We start from the raw sequence: 22,863 nt of genomic DNA, 5'->3' as shown, positions 1-22,863 counted from the left end.
AAAGTTAAAAATATAAAAATAAAAACATTATCACCAACATTTTCTCCCTCTCCACTCTCAGTACCTCAATTAAAAATAAGTCATCATTAGCTAAGTTAGATATTTTCTTCACTTTGGGTTTTAACTCTTCTGATTTATAAGTTATAGCTCTTAATAAGCCACCCCCAAATCATGCATATTTTAGTCTTTCCATTTTCCTGAAGAATATTGTACCATCTTTATTTTTAAATATTTTCAAGGCCTGACACTGACGTATTTATTTTGAATGGTGATTGGTGAATTGAACTTGCACAATGGTTAGGACTTCATTATTTCAAGTGTGGGCTTTGGAATCTGAAAAACACTATCTTCCCCATTTAAACACTTGGATGACCTTCAGCAAGCAGATTAATGCCTTTGAACTTTAGTTTCCTCCTCTATAAATGAGCTGTTAGGATTAAGTGTAATAATATTTGTGAAAGCCCTGAGTCAGGTGCCTGATACATGACAGGAAATCTGTAAACATTCACTTGCCCCCTCCTTTGATGAGTTGTGTTGGGATTGAAACAATAGATTTTGGAGCATTATAGAAAATTAATTTCTATAGATCTTTATAAAACTAAGGCAACAAGAGTTAAGGAAAATTCATTAATCAGAGTTTTGAATACTTTAAAAAGCCTATTAGAACTTCAGGCTCTCAGGATGTAGTTCCCAGTCTTTTCCCAACAAGATTAATTTTTCAAAGATTATAATTTATGATGACTGATATCAATACTGTACAATTTGTCAGAGAATCTTTTAATCTTTCTCATAACCAATACATACATCAGAGACTCAAATACTTAAGGAAATAGTTTTATCTAGTTTTACGCAAACTAACATACTTCACCCTAAGAAATTTTTTCAGAAGATGGAGAGTGGAGATTATTTTTATAAATTAGGCTGGAAAGAAAAGTCCTTCATCTAATATTTTACTTCCATTATGGAATTATAAGAAACATCCAGAAACTTAACACAAAATGGGACTCTTTTGAAATAGAGAACAGAGTGGAAGATTTGAGATTTGAAAATCTCAAATTAATTTTTTTAAAGCAAAGGCAAGTTTTATTTTCTGTAGTAACAAACATTTAAGCATCAAACAAAAGAATTGGACCCTGGGTGCCCAAGGGCCAGTAGAGGCAGAAGATTAGACCCTCAGAATAACATGGCAGCTACTGCAGGAATCACTGCCCTACGAAGGGACACAAGGTTGGGCCTTAGCCCCATTTGCAGTTAGTGATGTGGACGGAGCTAGAGGGTATTATGTGAAGTGAAATGATTCAATCAGAGAAAGACAAATACCAGATGATCCCACTCATATATGGAATTTAAGAAACAAAACAAATGAACATGGGGAAAGGAAGAAAAAAAGAGAGAGGGAGGCAAACCATAATAGATTATCAACTGTGGAAAACAAATAGGGTTGCTGGAGGAATGTGGAGGGATGTGGAGGGATGGACTAAATGTGTGATGGGTATGAAGAAAGGCACTTGCGATGAGCACTGGGTGTTGTATGTAAGTGATGAATCACTAAATTCTACTCCTGAAACCAATATTACACTCTATGTTAACTAAGTAGAATTTAAATAAAAACTTGAAACAAACAAAACTCAACATCTGACTCCAACTCCTATGCTCTTAACCACTGCCCTGAATCAATTCCTTTGTTAACAGCTCCCACATAACAGAATGGAATACCTAGATTTTACAGACCTCAAAGGCTATATGACACTAATTTTCCAGGAAGGAAATCTTCCTGATAATATTAGTACATTGGCCTATAGGTTCTTAAGCAATTGAACAAGCTGACAAATTCTTATTCTTCCTAATAGTTAATGAAAACATGAAAAATAAAATTAGCAATCATAGTTTAATCACAAGGGAGAAAAAGAAAAGTTATTAACTGATTAGTCATTTGTCGAAGCTTGTTGATATTCAATAGGTATAAATTATGCAGGAGAAAAAAATCTGCTGGATCTGATGATTATTTTCATTCTCTGGTTTTATTATGGGCATAAGAAATTTCCCAGAATTGAATGAGTTATCAGTATCAAATGGTTCTTAATTTAGAAAGAATACCATAATCACCTAGGTTTTTTTTTCATTTGCTCTATTCTGAGTTTATGTTTTCATATGACAAGCTCCAGGTGACACCTAATTATTAAAAGTTCTTCTAATTCTACATTTAGTTCATTTGATAGCAAATTTGTCCCCAGTAGCTTTCTTAGAGGCAAGTTTCTCATATTGTCCTCTGTTTTGTATATACTAAGAAATCAAAACAGTTGTGTGACAAGTGAAAGTGTAGCCCATCATTCAGATGGCCTCTTCTTGGTGCTGGATGTAGAATCCAGCTGTAGATTAAAATAGACTAATGATTCTGTTATTCACAGTGACATGCCATCATATAAATATGAAAGCTAAAGATGGGCATGTGAAGCTGACTTCCATTTATGTATTAATATTTTTAACTGTGCTCATTTCCTGATCTTATAAACCACAATTGGATTTTTTAGTGTAATTTATTAGAGCCATAATTCTTTTTTAAATTTAAAATCAATTAATTAACATCGTGTATTAGTAGTTTCTGAGGTAGAGGTAAGTGATTCATCAATCTTATATAACACCCAGTGCTCAATACCACTAAGAGCTCTCCTTAATGCCCCTCACCCAGTTACCCCATCCCCTCACCCTGCTCCCCTCCAGCAACTCTGTTTGTTTCGCAAAGTTAAGAGTCTCTTATGGGCTGTCTCTCTCTCTCTGATTTTGTCTTATTTTATCTTTCCCTCTCTTTCCCTATGTTCATATGTTTTGTTTCTTAAATTTCACATATGAGTGAAATCATATATTTAACTTTTAGAGTCATCATTCTTGATGAAATTGCCACAAGCACAGCAACTCTGGTTAGTTAGAGTGTGTTCATGTCAATGCTTAAGCATGTGAAAAACTCATATTTATTTATTTATTTTTTAAAGATTTTATTTATTTATTAATGAGAGAGAGAGAGAGAGAGGGAGGGAGGGAGGCAGAGACACAGGCAGAGGGAGAAGCAGGCTCCATGCTGGGAGCCCGAAGTGGAACTCGATCCCGGGACTCCAGGATCACGCCCTGGGCCGAAGGCAGGTGCTAAACCACTGAGCTACCCAGGGACCCCTGAAAAAGTCATATTTATATATATCCTTGTTCTTCTTATGCCTCACCTATAAATTTATAAACCTCAAGAGAAAAAGATCATCCCTTCTGTTTCTTTTTACATTATGTTTCACTGTACCTCCCCGCAGGACTTTAGCACTTGGACACTTGATAGCAGTGAGTAACTGACACTTCTCTCTCTAGGGTGTAGCTGTCTTTGGAGGAATAATGTGGAAGCTTCAATGTCATGCTCTAATCTGTACACTACTCCATATGCATCCAGAGACTGTTAGTTGCTTAGGATAGATTCCATATGACTTGGCAGTAATTTCTTTCATTTCTGTTTTTTCTTTACCTCCTGCAACTAATCCATTAACAAGTCTAGTTAGCTATGCCTTTAGCATATATCCCAACTCTCTCCACTTTTCTCTATCCCTACTGTTCTTAACCCAGACCAAGTCATCATTTTAGGTTTACAGAATGTCTTTTAAGCTGCATTCAATACTTCTACTTTTGCCTTTCATACCTGCCCACCTACATCCCTCTCATTTTTCACAAAGAATGAGAATGTAAATCAGATCCTGTAAGCTCACTGAGCATTAGACATTTCAAGTTTATTCTACCTTGAAGCCTTGCACTTGTTACTCTTTCTGCCTGGAAAATTCGGAAAATTCTTCAACCTTTGATGGCTGGCCCATATTATCATTCAGGTTTAGTTAAAATGTTACTTCTTGGAGAATCCTGAAATCTTTTTTCTCCCATAATTCTTCCATCTTTGCTTCTTAATAAATATATGTGGCATTCGTTAAATGGTCATATTTCATACAGAGAATAATGATTTTCCAGAGAACTTTATCTTTTATCTTTAGAAAACAAAAGCAACTTTAGAAAATTTTTTTCTAGGGATCCCTGGGTGGCGCAGCGGTTTGGCGCCTGCCTTTGGCCCAGGGCCCGATCCTGGAGACCCGGGATCGAATCCCACATCGGGCTCCCTGCATGGAGCCTGCTTCTCCCTCTGCCTATGTCTCTGCCTCTCTCTCTCTCTCTGTGTGACTATCATGAATAAATAAATAAAATCTTTAAAAAAAAAAAAAAGAAAATTTTTTTCTAGCTATAAAATTTGTTCATGCTTATTAAGGAAATTTGAAGAACATTGAAAAGCAAAGGAAGATAACTAAAAACACCCATAAGTCTACCTACCAATGGTAACTCTGTTTTTAAAGATTTTATTTATTTTAGAAAGAGAGAAGAGAGAGGGTGCATGTCTCATATGTGCAAAGGGAATAGAGGGAGAGGGGCAGAGGGGAAGGGACAGAGACAAGCAGACTTCACGCTGAGCATGGAGCCCCATGTGGGGTTTGACCCTGAGGCTTGATCTCAAGACCCTGAGATCATGACCTGAGTAGAAACCAAGAGTGGGACACTTAGCTGAGTGAGCAACCCAGGTGCCCCCAGAGGTAACTTTTATTAATATTCTGCTAGTTTTTATCTTTTCATGTGTAATCATGTATATCATACATTCTTTCTGTTTAAGATGTATATCTTGCAATAATCTTCTCTGGTAATCTAGGCAGTGTTTACTTGAATATATCTCATTAGAACTTTATTTTAAATCTAACCTATTCCAACTGTGCATTAAATAAACTTTCTACCATATTCTAGACTTGTCTTTCCCATCTGTATCCTATATCACTCTCAATCCTATCCTGTGACTTTTGCTTGGGGTGAAACTCTCCCTTCAAATCTTAACCTTCTTTTCCACCAACCTAAATCATATATTCATTCTTTATTAATTTATTTATACAAATATTTATTGAGGACCTACAATGTGCCAGGTACTGTTCTTGGGACTAAGGGTACTTCTGCATCACTTGAAACTATATGATGGAATTTAGCATATTCAGTAGTGAATATAATGAAGTCCCTAATCTCATGGATTTATATTCTCTCCACAAATATATAAAATGTAAGATGATGAAAGCCTGGTAAGTGGGTAAGAGTCATGGCAGTGAGTGGACTGTTATTTTTAAATACTATAGTCAGGGAGATCTAAGGAAAGACCTGAAAGAGGTCAAGAGTGAACAATGGGATATCTGGAGGAATCTTTATGGCAAAAGGAATGGCAGGAAAAAGACCCTGACACTAGAGTGTGCTTGAAGAATCCAAGGAATAAGAAAGAGATCAGGGGTGGCTTGAACTTACCCAGTGAGTAAGGGATAGAAGGAGACAGGTCAGTGAGATCAGTAGGCATCATGGTAAGGACTTTGGGTATTCTGCTCTGAATGAGATGAGACATCATGGAGGCTTTTGAACGGAGGAATTCCATGATCCTGTAGATATATTTAATGAGTTACTCTGGCCTAGAGGGAGCCAGGAGTGGGAACAGGTGGCTGGTCAGGAGGTCACAGAGGAAATCCTGGCAGAGGATGATTTCGTTAGTGAGAAGTGGTCAGATTATGGATTTGTTATGAATGTAGAGTCAACAGGACCTGCCCTTGGAAGTGGGGATTGAGAGAGGAGAGGAGTCAAGAGTGACTCCAGGGTTTGGAGCCTAAGCAACTTGAAGAATGCATTTACCAAGATGAGAGAGATTGTGTAGGAATAGGGTTGGCAAGGGTGGTGGGTGCTGGAGTATATTAAGGGTTCAGTGATGAATGAACTCTACATGGAAATGTCATGGATGTAGTTGGATATATGAATCTGGATTTTTCAAGGGAATTGTTGCCTGGAAATAGGAATGTGGAATTGGTATAATATAGATGGTATTTGGGGATCCCTGGGTGGCGCAGCGGTTTAGCGCCTGCCTTTGGCCCAGGGCGCGATCCTGGAGACCCGGGATCGAATCCCACGTCAGGCTCCCGGTGCATGGAGCCTGCTTCTCCCTCTGCCTGTGTCTCTGCGCCTCTCTCTCTCTCTCTGTGTGTGTAACTATCATAAATAAATAAAAATTAAAAAAAAAAAAAAAAAAAAAAAACCTTTAAAAAAAAAAAAATATAGATGGTATTTGAAGTCATAAGACTGGATGAAGTTACCAAAGAGTGGTTGTAAATAGAGGGGAGAGGAGAAAAAGGAGGAACTAGAAGGAGAGGGGAAGAAGAGAAGCTGTCTATGGGCTTAAAATTCTTAAAAGCTCAATGTAAGCCTTATTTCCTTTTTAAAACTTCTCTCATTATTTAGGTTAAATGTATCTATTTCCTGGTCCTTCTGCATCACTTGAAACTATATGATGGAATTTAGCATTCAGTTACATCTTGTGTATTCTGTAGTATTATAGGAATATTCACTGTGTGGCTACTATTTAGGTGTCAGTTGCAGTACTAGGGACTGGTCACATATGGTGAATCAGATAGACACGGAGCTTCTCAGTGGGAATTTTTGCCCCTGTGGGATAACTGTAGTGAAATGGTGTATGGTCTATACATAGAGTGTAAAGAGATGTGCTATCTACATATATACATATAGCATATAGTGACATAGTATTATTGACTACTAAATATGAAGTCCATATTCTCTCCTTCCTCTTTCTTGGTATTTCTTCAGTGGTGTTAAATCTTAAGAACAGAAGTTCAGCGGTGATAAATACATCATTCCTTTGATTGCTCAAGGAAATATTTCTATTTTTTATTTTTAAATTATTTTTTAAAGATTTTATTAATTTTTCATGAGAGACGCAGAGAGAGAGGGAGAGAGAGGCAGAGACACAGGCAGAGGGAGAAGCAGGCTTCATGCAGGGAGCCTGATGTGGGACTCGATCCCAGGTCTCCAGGATCACACACTGGGCTGAAGGCGGTGCTAAACCACTGAGCCACCAGGGCAGCCCTCAAGGAAATATTTTTAAAAATATATAAATGTTTGGAAATTTGATCTGAATATTGCTTGTTTAATCAATGCATAACATGTATTTTGTTGTAATATCAAGTAGCATCTGTTAAAAATGATTCTCCATAATGCCATCTCAGCTTGGCTAATTCTGAATAATTTTCCAGTATATTTCTTTATTTAAAAAATATGTTTAAATTCAATTTAGTTAATATGTTGTGTATTATTAGTTTCAAGGGTAGAATTTAGTCATTCATCAGTTGCATATAACACCCAGTGCTCATTATAGCAAGTGCCCTCCTTAATGCCCATCATCCAGTTACCCCATCCCCCAACTGGCCTCCCCTCCAGCAAGTTTAGTTTGTTCTCTATGGTTAAGAATCTCTTACACTGGGAAACGAACTAGGGGTGGTAGAAGGGGAGGAGGGCGGGGGGTGGGAGTGAATGGGTGATGGGCACTGGGGGTTACTCTGTATGTTAGTAAATTGTACACCAATAAAAAATAAATTAAAAAAAAAAGAATCTCTTACAGTTTGCCTCCTTCTCTACTTTTATCTTATTTCATATGTTCATGTGCTTTGTTTCTCAAATTCCACATGTGAGTGAAATCATATGGTATTTGCCTTTTTCTGACTGACTTATTTCACTTAGCATAATACTCTCTAGTTCTATCCACATCATTGCAAATGGTAAGATTTCATTATTTTTGATGGCTGAGTAATATTCCATTAGATATATCACATCTTCTTTATCTAGTCATCTGTCAATGGACATCTGGGTTCTTTCCATATTTTGGTTATTGTGGATATTGCTGCTATAAACATTGGGATGCAAGTGCCCCTTTTAATCAGTATTTTTGTATCCTTTGAATAAATACCTATTTGCTTTGCTGGGTCATAGGGTAGCTCTATATTTAACTTTTTGAGGAACTTCCATACTGTTTTCCAGAGTGGCTGCACCATTTGCATTCCACCAACAGTTTAAGATGGTTCCCCTTTCTCCACATTCTTGCCAACATCTGTTGTTTCCCAAGTTAATTTTAGACTTTCTGACACATGTGAAGTGGTATCTCATTGTAGTTTTGATTTGTATTTCCCTGATATCAAGTGGTGTTGAACATATTTCATTCTGTCAGCCATTTGTATATCTTCTTTTGAGAAATGTCTGTCCATATCTTCTGCCCATTTCTTCACTGGATTTTTTTGATTTTTGGCTCTTGAGATTGATAAGTTGTGTATAGATTTTGGATACTAGCTCCTTATCTGATATGATATTTGCAAATATCTTCTCCCATTCTGTAAGTTGGATTTTAGTTTTGTTGATTGTTTCCATTGCTGAGCAAAAGATTTTTATACTGATGACGTCCCAAGTTCATTTTCGCTTTTGTTTCCCTTGTCTATGGAAATGTGTCTTGCAAGAAATTGCTGTGGTTGAATCCAAAAAGGTTTCTGCCTGTGTTCTCCCCTAGGATATGGATGGATTCCTGTCTCACATTTAGGTCTTTCATTCATTTTGAATTTATTTTTGTGTATGGTGTAAAAAAAGTGGTCCAGATTCATTTTTCTGCATGTGCCTGTCCAATTTTCCCAACACCATTCGTTAAAGAGACTGTCTTCTTTCCACTAGTTATTCTTTCCTGCTTTGTGGAAGATTAGTTGACCACAGAGTTGAGGGTCCATTTCTGGGTTCTCTATTCTGTTCCATTTATCTTTGTGTCTGTTTTTGTGCCAGCACCATACTATCTTGATTATTATAGCTTTGTAATAGAGTTTGAAATCCAGAATTGTGATGCCACCAGCTTTAGTTTTCTTTTTCAACTTTTCTTTGGCTATTCAGGGTCTTTTCTAGTCCATACAAATTTTGTTCCAGCTCTGTGAAAAATATTGTTGGTATTTTGATAGGGATTGCACTGAATGTATAGATTACTCTGGGAAGCATAGACTGTTTAACAATATTTGTCCTTCCAATCCATGATACCTTTTTCTATTTCTTTGTGTCTTCCTCAATTTATTTCATGAATGTCCTATAGTTTTCAGAGTACAGATCCTTTATCTCTTTGGTAAAGTTTATTCCTAGGTATCCTATGGTTTGCGGCACAATAGTAAATGGAACTGATTCCCGAATTTCTCTTTTTTCAGTCTCATTGTTAGTGTATAGAAATGCAACTGACTTCTGTGCATTTTGCAACTGACTTCTTGATTTTGTATCCTGACACTTTGCTGAATTCCTTTATGAGTTGTAGCAATATTGGGGTGGAGTTTGGTTTCTCTACATACAGTATGTCATCTGCAAAGAGTGAAAGTCTGACTTCTTCTTCACCTATTCAGATGCCTTTTATTTCTTTTTGTTGTCTGATTGTTAAGTCTAGGATGTCTAGTAATATGTTGAACAACAGTGGTGAGACTGGACATCCTTGTTGTGTTCTTGACCTTAGGGGAAAAGTCTCTCAGTTTTCCCCATTAAGGATGATATTTACTGAGCTATTCATATATGGCTTTTATGGTATTGAGATATGTTCCGTCTATCCCTACTGTTCGTTTTTTTTTTTTTTTCCAAAATGAACAGCGGAAAACAAAACAAAACAAACAAACAAAAAAACAGCAGAGCCAGGCAGTAGGTTCGAGAGTGCTTTAATGGGGAGCACTCCTGGGTGAGGTTCTGTGACTTGGAGGGGTGGCCTGAGTCAGGGAAGTCGCACCGGGGTTGGGGAGTGTGGGGGTTTTAAGCCTTATTGGTTCCGGGTCTGGATGTGGGTGGGTCCCTTACCAAATTAGGCAAGGGAACATCGTGTCCCTAGGTGATTGGTTGGGGGTGGGGATAGTACAGAGGATGGGGGGTGGTCCCTGGCTGGAAAGTCCTGGATGGAAAGTTTCGGTTTCCTGTCTAGGCTTCGATTTACTGGAGATGATGTGGTGGTCATGGCTGCTTTGGCGGCAAGATCAGCCATTTTGACCCAATTTGAGATGTCTGCCATTTTGGGTGCCCCTGTCTCTCAGCCAGCCCAACACCTATACTGTGGAGAGTTTTAATTAAGAAAGAATGCTGTCATTTGTCAAATGCTTTTTGGGCATCTATGGAGAGGATCATCTAGTTCTTATCCTTTCTTTTATTAAGGTAGTGTATCACATTGATTGATCTTCAGATATTGTAACACCCTTGCAGTCCAGGAAGAAATCCCACTTGGTCATGGTGAATAATCCTTTTAATGTACTGTTGGGCCCTACTGTCTAGTATCTTAGTGAGAATTTTGGCATCCATGTTCATCAGGAATATTGGTCTGTAATTCTCCTTTTTGGTGGGATCTTTGTCTGGTTGTGAGATAAAGGTAATGCTGGCCTCATAGGAAGAGTTTGGAAGTTTCCATTCCATTTTTATTTTTTGAAACAGCCTCAAAAGAATAGGCACTAAATCTTCTTTAAATGTTTGGTAGAATTCCCCTGGGAAGCCATCCAGCCCTGGACTCTTGTTTATTGGGAGGTTTTGGATTACTGTTCAGATTTCCTTGTGGCTATGGGTCTGTTCAGGTTTTCTATTTCTTCCTGTTTCAGTTTATATATTTGTAGGAATGCATCCATTTCTTCCAGATTGCCTAAGTTGTTGGAATATAGTTGCTTATAATGTGTTCTTATGGTTGTTTGTATTTCTTCAGTGTTGGTTGTGATATCTCCTCTTTCATTCCTGATTTTATTTTATTATTTTTTTTCATTGCTGGTTTTATTAATTTGAGTCCTTTCTCTTCTTCTTGATAAATCTGGCTAGAGGTTTATTGATCTTATTAATTTTTTCAAAGAACTCCTAGTTCTGTTGATCTCTTCTGCTCTTTGGTTTCTATTTCATTGATTTCTGCTCTACTCTTTATTAATTCTCTTCTCCTGCTGGGTTTAGGCTTTATTTGTTGATCTTTCTCCAGGTCTTATAGGTGTAAGATTAGGTTGTGGATTTGAGACTTTTCTTCTTTTTGAAAAATGTTTGTATTGCTATGTACTTCCTTTTAGGACTGCTATTGCTGCATCCCAAAGGTTTTGAACAGCTGTATTTTCATTTTCATTTGTTTCCATGAATTTTTAAAATTCTTCTTTAATTTTCTGGTTGACCCATTCATTCTTTAATAGTATGGTCTTTAACCTCCATGCATTTGTTTTCCTTCCAAATTTCCTCTTGTAATTGAGTTCAAGCTTTAGAGCTATGTGGTCTGAAAATATGCGTGATATGATCACAATCTTTTGATACCAGTTGAGACCTGATTAGCATGATAAATGGTCCTCCACCCCCTCATTTTCTTTTTTTTTTTTAATTTTATTTATTCATTCATGAGAGAGAAAGGGGTGGGTGCAGAGGGAGAAGCAGGCTCCATGCAAGGAGCCTGACATGGGACTCCATCCTGGCCAGGATCAGGCCCCTGGGCTGAAGGCGGAGCTAAACCACTGAGCCACCTAGGCTGCCCCACACCCCCTCATTTTCAATCTGGAGGTGTCTTTAGGTCTAAAATGAGTTTCTTGTAGATAGCGTATCAGTGGGTCTTGTTTTTTTTTTTGGGGGGGGGTGGTCTTGCTTTTTTATCCAGTCTGTTACCCTGTGTCTTTTGATTGGAGCATTTAGCCCATTTACATTCAGAGTAACCACTGAAAGATATGAATCTAGTGCCATTGTATTACCTGTAAAGATCTTGTTTCTGTATATTGTCTCTGGTCCTTTCTGGTCTATGTTACTTTTGGGCTCTCTCTTCACTTAAAGGATCTCCTTTAATATCTCTTGCAGGGCTAGTTTAGTGATCACAAATTCTTTTAGTTTCTGTTTGTCCTAGAAGCTCTTGATCTCTCCTTCCATCCGAGTGACAGCCTTGCTGGATAAAGTATTCTTGGCTGAATATTTTTCTCATTTACACTCTGAACATATCATGTCAGTCCTTTCCTGTCTGCCAGGTTCCAGTGGATTGGTCTGCTGCCAGTCCAATGTTTCTACTTTTGTTGGATAAGGACCTCTTGTCCCGAGGTGCTTTCAGGATTTTCTTTGTCTCTGAAATTTGTAAGCTTCACTATTATATATTGAGGTGCTAACCTATTTTTTTATTGATTTTGAGGGGAGCTCTCTGCCTCCTGAACTTGGATGCCTGTTTTCTTCCCCAGATTAGGGAGGTTTTTAGGTATAATTTGCTCAATACTTTCTGTCACACTCTGTCTTTCTTCTTCATTTGGGACCCTAATTACTCTAATATTGCTTCTTTTTATGGTATCTCTGATCTCTAGAATCCTCCTCTCATAATCCAGTAGTTATCTTTTTCTCATTTTCTTTATCTCCATCATATTATCTTTAATATAAGTGATTATTCTGCCTCATTTATTCCAGCAATTTACAGCCTCTATTTTTTATTGTATCTCAATAATACCTTTTTTTTATTTTGACCTTATTAGATTTTAGTTCTTTTATTTCTCCAAAGGGATTCTCTAGTGTCTTCTATGTTTTTTTCAAACCCAGTTACTATCTTTATAATCATTATTTTGAATTTTAGCCCTGACTTCTTACTTACATCTGTATTGATTAAGTCTCTGTCAGTAAGTACTGTCTCTTGCTTTCTTTCTTTTTTTTTTTTGTCTTGTCATTTTGTCCAGAGAAGAATAGAGGAACAAGAGAATGACATACAAATATATCAACCATGATCCCAGCAAAAAATACACTAAACAAATAAGAAGATATCAGAACCCAAAAGAGAAAAAAAAGGAAAAAAGAAAGAATATAATCAAACAGATGGTCAGAACAAAATAACACACTATGTTCTGTGTGTATTTTGGTCAGTTTGTTATAAGAAGCTAGATCCTAAAATTGAAATGAAAGAAAAATTGTATATATACATATTTATATATATAAATATATATAAATGTATATAATATATAATTGTATATAAAATGTATATAAAATATAATTGTATATATAAATATATATCAATATATCTAATTATTTTATTATTCATTATTATTTTATTTATATTTATTATTTAATTATTAATATATAAATTATCATATTTATATATATAAAGTTGAATATAATGAAAGAAAGTTGAATACAATGAAAGAAAATTGAAATGAAAGAAAAATTCTATATATACATATAAAGCTGAGTACAATGAAAGAAAGCCAAAAATGAAGAACATATATATATAAAATTTAAGTGTAAAAATGAAAATTAAAAAGACTTAAAAAAGAGTTAATAAAATAAGAAACTAATTGAAAAGGTAAAAAAGAAAAAAGAAAAAAATTTAAACTGAAAGATTAAAGAATTATGAGAAAAAACAGTGAATTCTATATACCATTTTCCTCTAGCACTGTAGTTTTGTAGTTCTGTGTGATCAGTAAACTTGGTATTAGCCAAATGTTCTTGCTGTTTTTCTAAGAGAGGGGACTATTGTACTGATTCTCAGATGTCTTTGCCCCAGAGGAATTGCACTTCCTTTACCAGGGTGCAGCACCCAGTGTAAGTGGCATCAGATTGCTCTATGTAGCTTTTGTCCCCTGAAGGCTTTCTGTACTGCTTTAGAGGATAAAAATGACTATGCTCCTATCTCTAGCTCTGGAACTGAAAATTTGCACACACCTCCCCCCTTCGCTCCCCCTTCAGCAAGCCCACACAGAAAAGCAGTCAATCACTCTTGTCTCCCTAGTTTCTATCCACACTCTGGGTTCACCCAGCCTGTGACCGAGTGTTTTTTTTTCTTTTTTAAAAATTTTAAAATTTTTAATTTATTTATTTTTATTTTTTAAATTTTAATTATTTAATTTAATTTAATTTAATTTAATTTAATTTAATTTTTTGACCGAGTGTTTTAATCTCAGGCACTGACTCCATTTTGAGTCTCCAAACTTTATAGATTCCTGTGGCCACACCCCTTGGCTCCTCCCAGGGAAGGACAAGGGGGGGTCTCACCACAGTTCTGCCCCTTGGTGGACCCCTGCTCAGAGAGCAGTCATCTGACCAGGCCCCAGTTTGTGGTTTATGGCAACACTGAGCTGAAAGCTCACTCCTGGGCTGCCTGACGGCAGCTGGCTTCCCTGCTCTGACACTTGGAAATTGAAATTCTGTCACACTCAGGCACTCCTGTTCTTTCTGTGACCCTGTGATCCTGAGACCACACTGTTCTACCTAGGATTCTGCCCCGATTCACCAATCAAGCACCCTTTCAGGCAGGAGCATTTCTCATTGGAGCAGACTTCTAAAATTCCAATTTTGTGCTGTGCTGCTATATCACTTTCCAGTAGCCAGCTTCCAGAGGCTTTCCGCCCCCTTGCTGTATCTCATGATATATCACCTCAGATTCACTTCTCTGCACCTCCTACCTTGCAAAGAGTGGTTGCTTTTCTCTTTGTAGAATTACAGCAATTCTTTTCTTAGAGCTCCAGTTGAGTTCACAGGTGTTCAGAATGATTTGATAGCTATCTAGCAGAATTCCAGGGACCAGACAAAACTAGGGTTCCCTATTTCTCCACTGTCTTCCACCTCTTAATTTTACTAATTCTTTCAAACAGCCAGCTCCTAGCTTTGTTGAGCTGTTTTTTTAAAAAAAATTTCTAGATCATTGATTTCTGCTTTAATCTTTATTATTTCTCTTCTCCTGCAGGTTCTAGGCTTTATTTGTTGTTCTTTTTTCCAGCTCCTTTAAGTGTAAGATTAGCTTGTGTATTTGAGACTTTTCTTACTTCTTGAGGAAGCCCTGTACTGGTATATACTTCCCTCTTAGGACCACCTTTGCTGCCTCCCAAAGGTTTTGAGCTGTCGTGTTTTCATTTTCATTTGCTTCCATGCATTTTTTTTTTTAATTTCTTAATTTTTTGGTTGACCCATTCATTCTTTAGTAGGATGTTCCTTAACCTTCATGCATTTGTTTTCCTTCCAAATTTCTTTTTTGGTCAACTTCAAGTTTTATAGCATTGTGGTCTGAAAATATGCAAGGTATGATCTCAATCTTTTTGTACCAGTAGAGACCTGATTTGGGACCCAGTATCTGATCTATTTTGGAGAATGTTCCCGTTACACACGAAAAGAATGTGTATTCTGATGCTTTAGGATGGAGTGCTCTGAATATATCTGTGAAGTCCATCTGGTCCAATGTGTCATTCAAAGCACTCATTTCCTTGTTAATCGTTTGCTTAGATGATCTGTCCATTGTTGTGAATGGTATGTTAAAGTCCCCTACCATTATTGTATTATCATCAATGTTTTTCTTTAATTTTGTTATTGATACATATATTTGGCTGCTCCCAAGTTAGGGGCATAAATATTTACACTTGTTAGATATTCTTATTGGATAGACCCTTTTATTATGATATACTACCCTGCTTCATTGCTTATTAAAATCTTTGGTTTAAAATCTAGTTTGTCTGATATAAGGATGGCTACTCCAGCTTTCTTTTGATGTCTATTAGCATGATAAATGATCCTCCATCCCCTCACTTTCAATCTGGAGGTGTCTTTGAGTCTAAAATGAGTCTCTTGTAAGCAGTATATTGATGGGTCTTTTTTTTTAATTCATTCTGATACTCTATGTCTTTTTGATGAGATCATTTAGTCCATTTACATTCAGAAAAATAATAATTTTTTTAAATATTTTATTTATTTATTCATGAGAGACACACACAGAGAGATGTAGAGACACAGGCAGAGGGAGAATCAGGCTCCATGCAGGGAGCCTGATGTGAGTGGGCCTCAATCCCGGGACTTCAGGATCACACTCTGAGCCAAAGGCAGATGCCCAACTGCTGAGCCACCTGGGCGTCCCAGAATAATTATTGAAAGATATTAATTTAGTACCATTGTATTACCTGTAAAGTCACTGTTCCTGTAGACTGTATTTGTTCCTTTCTGGTCTTTGTTCCTTTTGGTTGTTCTTTCCATTCAAAGAGTCTCCTTTAATATTTCTTGCAGGGTTGGTTAATGTTCACAAATTCCTTTAGTTTTTGTTTGTCCTGGAAACAAATTTCCTTTAGTTTGCTGTTGTTGTTGTTGTTGTTGTTCTGTTTATCTCTCTTCCTATTCTGAATGACAGCTTTGCTGGATAAAGTATTCTTGGCTGCATATTTTCTCCATTTAGATTGTTCAATATATCATGCCACTCCTTTCTGGCCTGACTGCCAGGTCTCTGTGGACAGATCTATGACAGCCTAATATGTCCACCCTTGTAGGTTGAAGATCTTTTGTACTGAGCTGCTTTCAGGATTTTCTCTTTAACTTGTAATTTGCAAGTTTCATTATAATTTGTTGAAGTGTTGACCAAGTTTTGTTGATTTTGAGGGGAGCTCTCTGTCTCCTGGACTTGAATGCCTCTTTCCTTCCCCAGATTAGGGAAGTTCTTAGCTATAATTTGTTCAAATAAACCATGTTCCCCTTTTTCCTGCTTTTCATCTTCTGGGACTCTCCTATAATTCAGATATGATTTTGCTTTACAGAATTGCTGAGTTCCCTAAGTCAACCTTCATTATCTAATAGTTTTCTTTCCCTCTTCTTAATAAGCTTCCTTATTTTCCATAATTTATCTTCTATGTCACTAATTGGTTTTTCTGGTTCATTCAACTTTGTTTTTATAGCCTCCACTTGGGACTGCATCTTGGTAATAGCATTTTTAATTTTGGCCTGACTAGATTTTTAGTTCTTTTATTTCTATAGTAAGGGATTCTCTAATGTCTTCTGTGGTTTTTTTCAAGCCCAGCTAGTATCTTTATAATTGTTTCAAATTCTAGTTCAGACATCTTACTTATATCCATGTTGATTAAATCCCTGGTTGTGAGTACCACCTCCTGTTCTTTCTTTTGGGGTGAATTTCTCCATCTTGTCTTTTGTCCAGAAAAGAAAAGGAGGAAGAAAGAGGAAAGAAAACCCAATAAAAACAAAAAGAAAAAGCAACAACAACAATAACCTAGATCCTGGGTGTGTTTTGGTCTGCTTATTAAAAGAAACTAGATCTCAAAATAAGGAAGAAAATTTAAAAAATATATAAAGTATATAAAAAAATAAAATTTAAAAAAGAAAAAAGAATTGAAAAAATAAGATAATAACTGAAAAATAATACTAAAAGACTAAAGAATAAAGATACAAAGAATGGTAAATACAGTTTCCTCCAAGGGCTGAAGCTTTGCAGCTTACAATCAGTAATCTATAATCAGTAATCTTGGTGTGAATGAGTTGTCTGTGCTGGTCTTCTGGGGAAAGGGCCTGTTGTGCAGATTCTCAGGTGAACTTGCCCTAGTGGAAATGCCCCTCCAGTGTGCAGGGAGGCAGGGCTTGGTGTAAGCACCTCTGGATTCCACTAGGTGGTGTTGTTTTGCTCCCTGAAGGCTTTAGCACTGGTGGGCGGGATTAATGTGATAGTGCCCTGCTCTGCAGCCCTTACAGAGGAAAGTTCACACCTCTCACTCTTTAGTGAGCCCTCACAGAAAAGCAGTCAATCACTCTTGTCTCCCTGGTTTCCTTGAGAACCCTGTGTTCACACAGTCTGTGATCAAGTGTTTTTATCTCAGGCAAACAACTGAATTGCAAAACTCCAAATTTTAGGGATTCTCACCACAAGGACTGTGTTTTCTACCCGAGGAGGGTCTTGCCTGCCCACTTTTGCCTTTTGCTGGACCCTTCCCAGGAAAGGGGTCGCACGACTGTGCGGTGGTTTGCAGTTTATGGCAACACAGCAGAAAGTCGGCACCTAAACTCACTGTTCTCAGCTGGTTTCCCACGCCCTGCGCCACACTCAGGCACAAGCCATTCTTGTAACCCTGGGGATCCTCAAGCCACACTCTGACACCCGAGATTCAGCCCTGAGATTCACCACCTGAGCATCGTTAGGCCAGGCACATTCTCCTCCGCAGCAGACTTCTTAAAGTTCTGATTCCCTACTCTGCTGCTTGTAAGACTCTGCAGTAGTGTCCTTAAGCCAGCATTCTCCCCTCTGTGGTATGCTCAGCTATATCACGCTGGATTTGAGTCTCCTCACCTCTTCCCTTCTAAACAGTGGTTCCTTTTCTACTTGTAGACTTGCAGCATTTGTTTTCTCAGGTGTTCAGAACAATTTGTTAACTAGTTGTATTTGAGGGGCGAGACAAACATAGGAGCCCCCATACTCCTCTGCCATCTTCACTCCTCTATATAAGTAGCACTGTGCATTCTCTATGGAAAGAGCCAACTTGGTTATGCCACCCCAGAAGCATGCTGTTCTTGATTTCTTGTCCCTTCAGTTTCTCTCTCCTTTCTCCTGAGTGACTGTGCTAACCTTCCCTCTCCCTATTTTCAGGTCTAGCCATGGCCCTGCACTCCAGGCAGAGGGGTTAATGCCAGAGGAGAGGGCAACAAAGACCATCCCAGGCAAAGTGAATCCTAATTTCTTAGGGTAGGTCCTTAGGTATCTGAATTTAACAAAGACCTTTGGGGTGATACTGACACAAATTAATGTATGAGAACTGCTGATGAGTTTGGCAAGATGGATATAGTGGGTGGCCCAGGCTGGCTAGGCACAATACTGTGAAGAATGTCAGGTTTGCTTCACTACAGATTAGATAGGTTTCTTGGGGCTGGCCTCCTAAGCTTTTTGTAGCTCCAGGTGGGTACCTCACTTGCCTCATCCTAGTCCTGGCCTGCTTAGAATCAGTTCTTCCAGGGATGCCTGGGTGGCTCAGTGGTTGAGTGTCTGCCTTTGGCTCAGGTCATGATCCTAGGGTCCTGGGATGAGTCCCGCCTTGGGCTCCCCACGGGGAGCCTACTCCTCCCTCTGCCTGTGTCTCTGCCTCTCTGTGTCTCTCAAGAATAAATAAATCTTTAAAAAAAAAAATCAGTCCAAAAAGGTAGTATCAAACACTGGTTAAGAGAATATTGGTACTGCCCCTTCTTAGGTGTTGTTGTTGTTTTTTCCCTTCTTAGGTGTTTAATCTTGAGCAAGTTATTTATACACTCTGAACCCTCATTTCTCCCTCCAAGAAATGAATAATAATCACATCAACTTTATAGAATTTTCTGTGAGGAAGAAATGGAATAAATCATGTGAGGGGCTTAGAACAGTGGCCCCTTCAGAGCAGGGGCGCAGGAACCAGTGGCCGTCACATTGCTCATCCTATGGACCACTTCTTTTCCTTTGTGGAAATGCTTGGCCTGACTCTCAAGTGAAAAATTCGCATGTCTTCAGAATATGACCCATTCAAAACTTGGGGATGTCCAACCTGAATGGCTTTGGCTTTGCCATTGTTTGGAGGAGTTTTTCAGCCCTCAGAAGCCACAGCTATTCTAATGCTAATTAAAAGAAGAAAGCCCCAGGCAGCACACCAACCCTAGTTCCCTGTGATTGCTTTTACATTAGTTGGCATATTTCTTTAGAGGAGCTCTAAGCACTCGGTTGATACTGTCAACTTAATAAAAACAGCCTTCACAAAGTCGCTTTGAGGAAGATGTCTAATTGAAATGGGATTGTTTAAAAACAAAGCCTCTTTTCAAATAAGGTAAAACATAAAAACTTTTAAAAATGCACCAAGGGAAGAGAGCAAAATCAAGGAAAACTTATTTGAGAATACAGGATCAGTGAGAGAAAAACAAAGGGTTTCAACTTAGTTTCTTTGTTATTTGACTGTCACAGGTAGAAGGAGCAGTAGGAAACTGCAGATAATTTTAGAAAGCACATAAAAGGGAATTGTGGATTTCTTATTTCTTTTTGTTGGAGACTAGAGAAGTCCTTTATTTTATATTCCCACGGGTCACCCCTAGAGTCTGCATCTGCCTTACTTAACTGGAAACCATCTCCCCAGACTCTCCCTGTCTCATACTGCACAAGCCCACTGAAGATCTTACTGATGCCTGTGGAAGTCACTTTCCTACTCCAGAACCTTACCTGAAGGACATTCTCTCTGAATTCTCACCTCTGTGGCTTCTGCCTTCTCTTTCTGCCCCAGCGTTTTTCCTGTAACATCATTTATCTTGAATGAATTCTAACATTTGTGTTACTTTTCTCTCTACTGAAGCACCTTCGGAGCAGGAAGATGGCTTCAGGCTTCTTTGTATTCCCAGCATCTAGTGTCCTAGATGCTCAATAAACATTTGTTGATGGTGATGATAATGATGTTGACTAAAAATTGGATTGATTCTCAAGGCTCTTCCTGTGATTAGATTCTGAATTAATTTCGGGTCTATTACAACAATGAATAAAGCCTAAATTGCTCCCTACTTCAGGGAGCAGGGCTGTGATCAGTAAGAATAACTCCCAAAGAAGTTTTCAGTAAGTATCTCCCTTTCCCTGATGCTAGTTGGTACCATTGCCAAGATTTTGAGAAAAAGCATGGGCAGTACCAGAAACCTGCTAACAAGTTACTATTTACTACCATATGCTTCTAGCAGATGATTAAACAGATCTATTTCTAAAGGCCTCCCAAGAATTCCAAATTTCTTTCTTTCCTTAAGCTACAGAACGCCACTGGGTTTAACTTGCTGGTTTCCCTCACTGCTCCTTGATTCACGAGGATATATTTAAGAAAGGGGCTGGCAGGGACTGATTTCTACAAGTCATCAAGGACATATTATTAAAAGTTAATGTATTTCCCTAGCTAGGTTTGGGACTAATGTAGCAATAAATTGAATGAAATGGCTTAGGCTGTTTACATAATGAGAAACCAGCTAATGTGGGACTAAAGAAACTTCTGGTTTTCTAGAGGGAAGGGTAGGATTGAGTGGTACTCAATGTTTGCTTCCAAAGCATCTAGAATTTAAGGAAGAATGTTGCCTTTTCAGTCAAGCTATCTCAAATCACAGCTCTCCTGCTCATAGTCTCACTGCTCTTTCTGGGTATTGGGCCCAGTGTGGTCATGCTCAAGCTGCCATTTCTGGGCACCTGTGTAAGTCTGTGGTGAAGGGGGAGAGAAATTCCTGGTTCTTGTGTTAAGTGAAGGGTATAGACTTTGGGCCAGGGTTTGACTCTCACTTGTGACTTTGGTAGGTTGTTTATCCAAGTCTCACTTTCCTCTTTCGGGAAGTTTATAAGAATTAGGTAAAGTCCTGGCTGGAGAATGCTTATGAGTGCCTAATACACATTCACAGTAAGTGGTAGCTGTATTTGCTATTACTATTGAAGTATTTTAATTAACTTCACTCCTTTTGGATTGGTGAGAAGCAATTCAAGATTCTTTTTGTATTTTCTCCTTCCTGTCTTTCATTTCCCTTTCTGTGTCTTCTTCTACTCCTTCTCTTTAAGCCTCTATAATTCTATTGGACATCCTAGACATGTAGGATGTAGGACACATTGTAGGATTTTTGTTGTGGTTGTTGAGTGTAAAAAAATGAATAAATGACAATGTTGCAGGATATAATAGAATGGGCTAAAATTTCATTTCAAAGGACTTAGGGCAACCATTACATAAATCTCACCACAAGAAGAAAGAAAATGGACTTCCGCTTTCTGGACCTCACACCACCCTGCTGTAAAACAAAAGGCTGAAAGTTTCAATGTGTCAGTATTTTCCTCAAACCAGAAGTGGGTCAGATATAGTGATAAGTTGATTGTACTGAGCTAGCTCTATCTGTCTGAGAACTACTTCACTAGTGCCCTGAGATCTAAAAAGTGGTGGGAAAGGACAGGTTCCTTCCTACGGAGCTTTCAAGTGAGGCTGGGTCTTGAGGAATAGATGTGACCAGTAACCAGTGCTGAGCTGGTGGTGGTGGTGGATGTACTGCAGAGAGTACATGGTGGGCCATCAGCAGGCTGCAGTCCTGGGGTCTGATGTGCCTCAAGCCTCACAGGGGTAGACAAATGGGACACACTGAGGCCAATGAGAAACTGGGCAGGAACAAGGAATTCTTCAGAGTCAACTGGAGGGAGGTCATGGAATACTGCTTGTTGATTTGTCCATGGAGTAACCAATTGAGTCAAATCAGTGTTGCTGAAGAGCTGAATAAATCCCTCAGGTCATTTAAGACACGACATGGAGGAAAGGAAAAAGTATTAGCTTTTATTTATTTATTTTTATAAATAAAAGATTTTTTATAAAGTTTATTTATTTATTTATTTATTTATTTATTTATTTATTTATTTGACAGACTGAGAGAGCACAAGCAGAGAGGAGAGGGAGAAGCAATCTTCTTGCAAACAGGGAGCTCAACTTGGGGCTCCATCCCAGGACCCTGGGATCATGACCTGAACTAAAGGCAGATGCTTAACTGACTGAGCCACTCAGGTGCCCCAAGGTATTAGCTTTTGGTCATGTAGGGAAGGTCTATATCCTGGACCAAATGCTTATTAACTTTGTAAATGAGGAAGCTGTCTACTAGCTCTGGCCTTAGTTTCCTGATTTGTAAAATGGGAGCCTGAAAATCAGCCTTTTGGGGCTGTTGTGAGGGTCAGGAGCAGTGTGTGCTTGCCAATGTCCTCAAATTATTAGTGATCCCTTCATTTCTTCAGGTAAGAAAACTAGTACTGAGGATGGCAGGTGACTGAGCTCTTAGTTTCCTGAGCTACATCAGTGCTTCTCCAGCTGTTAAGTACACAAAAATCCCCTGAGGAGCTTGTTAAAAAATCAGAATCTGGCCTAGCAAGTCTGGGGAAGGGAGGATACAAGACTCTCCATCTTTGACAACCTCCCAGGTGAGGTGAGGCTTATGCTGCTGGTCCTTGGGCCAAATTTTGGGGAGCAATAACCTGCACAACATAACCTTCCTAAGGTTGTGGTAAGATTTAAACCAAGTAGAAGAGATGAAGTGCATAGCACATAGCCTGACTCAATGTTGGCCTCCAAGAAATTGTAACTGATATTATTGATGTATCAAGTTGTCTTTCAACTCCCAGACCATCCTCTCTGTAACTCTAAAAGGCAACAGAATGACAGCTTTTCCAGAGAGGCAAGAGCCTTTTAACAAAGTGTTTGTGGAGCTGTGCCCCTTTAAGTCTGAGCAAGG

Source organism: Canis lupus, chromosome 4, assembly GCF_048164855.1.
Source record: "Canis lupus baileyi chromosome 4, mCanLup2.hap1, whole genome shotgun sequence".
NCBI lineage: Eukaryota > Metazoa > Chordata > Mammalia > Carnivora > Canidae > Canis > Canis lupus.
The sequence above is the reverse complement of the archived record's forward strand: the minus strand, read 5'-3'. Positions refer to the sequence as shown.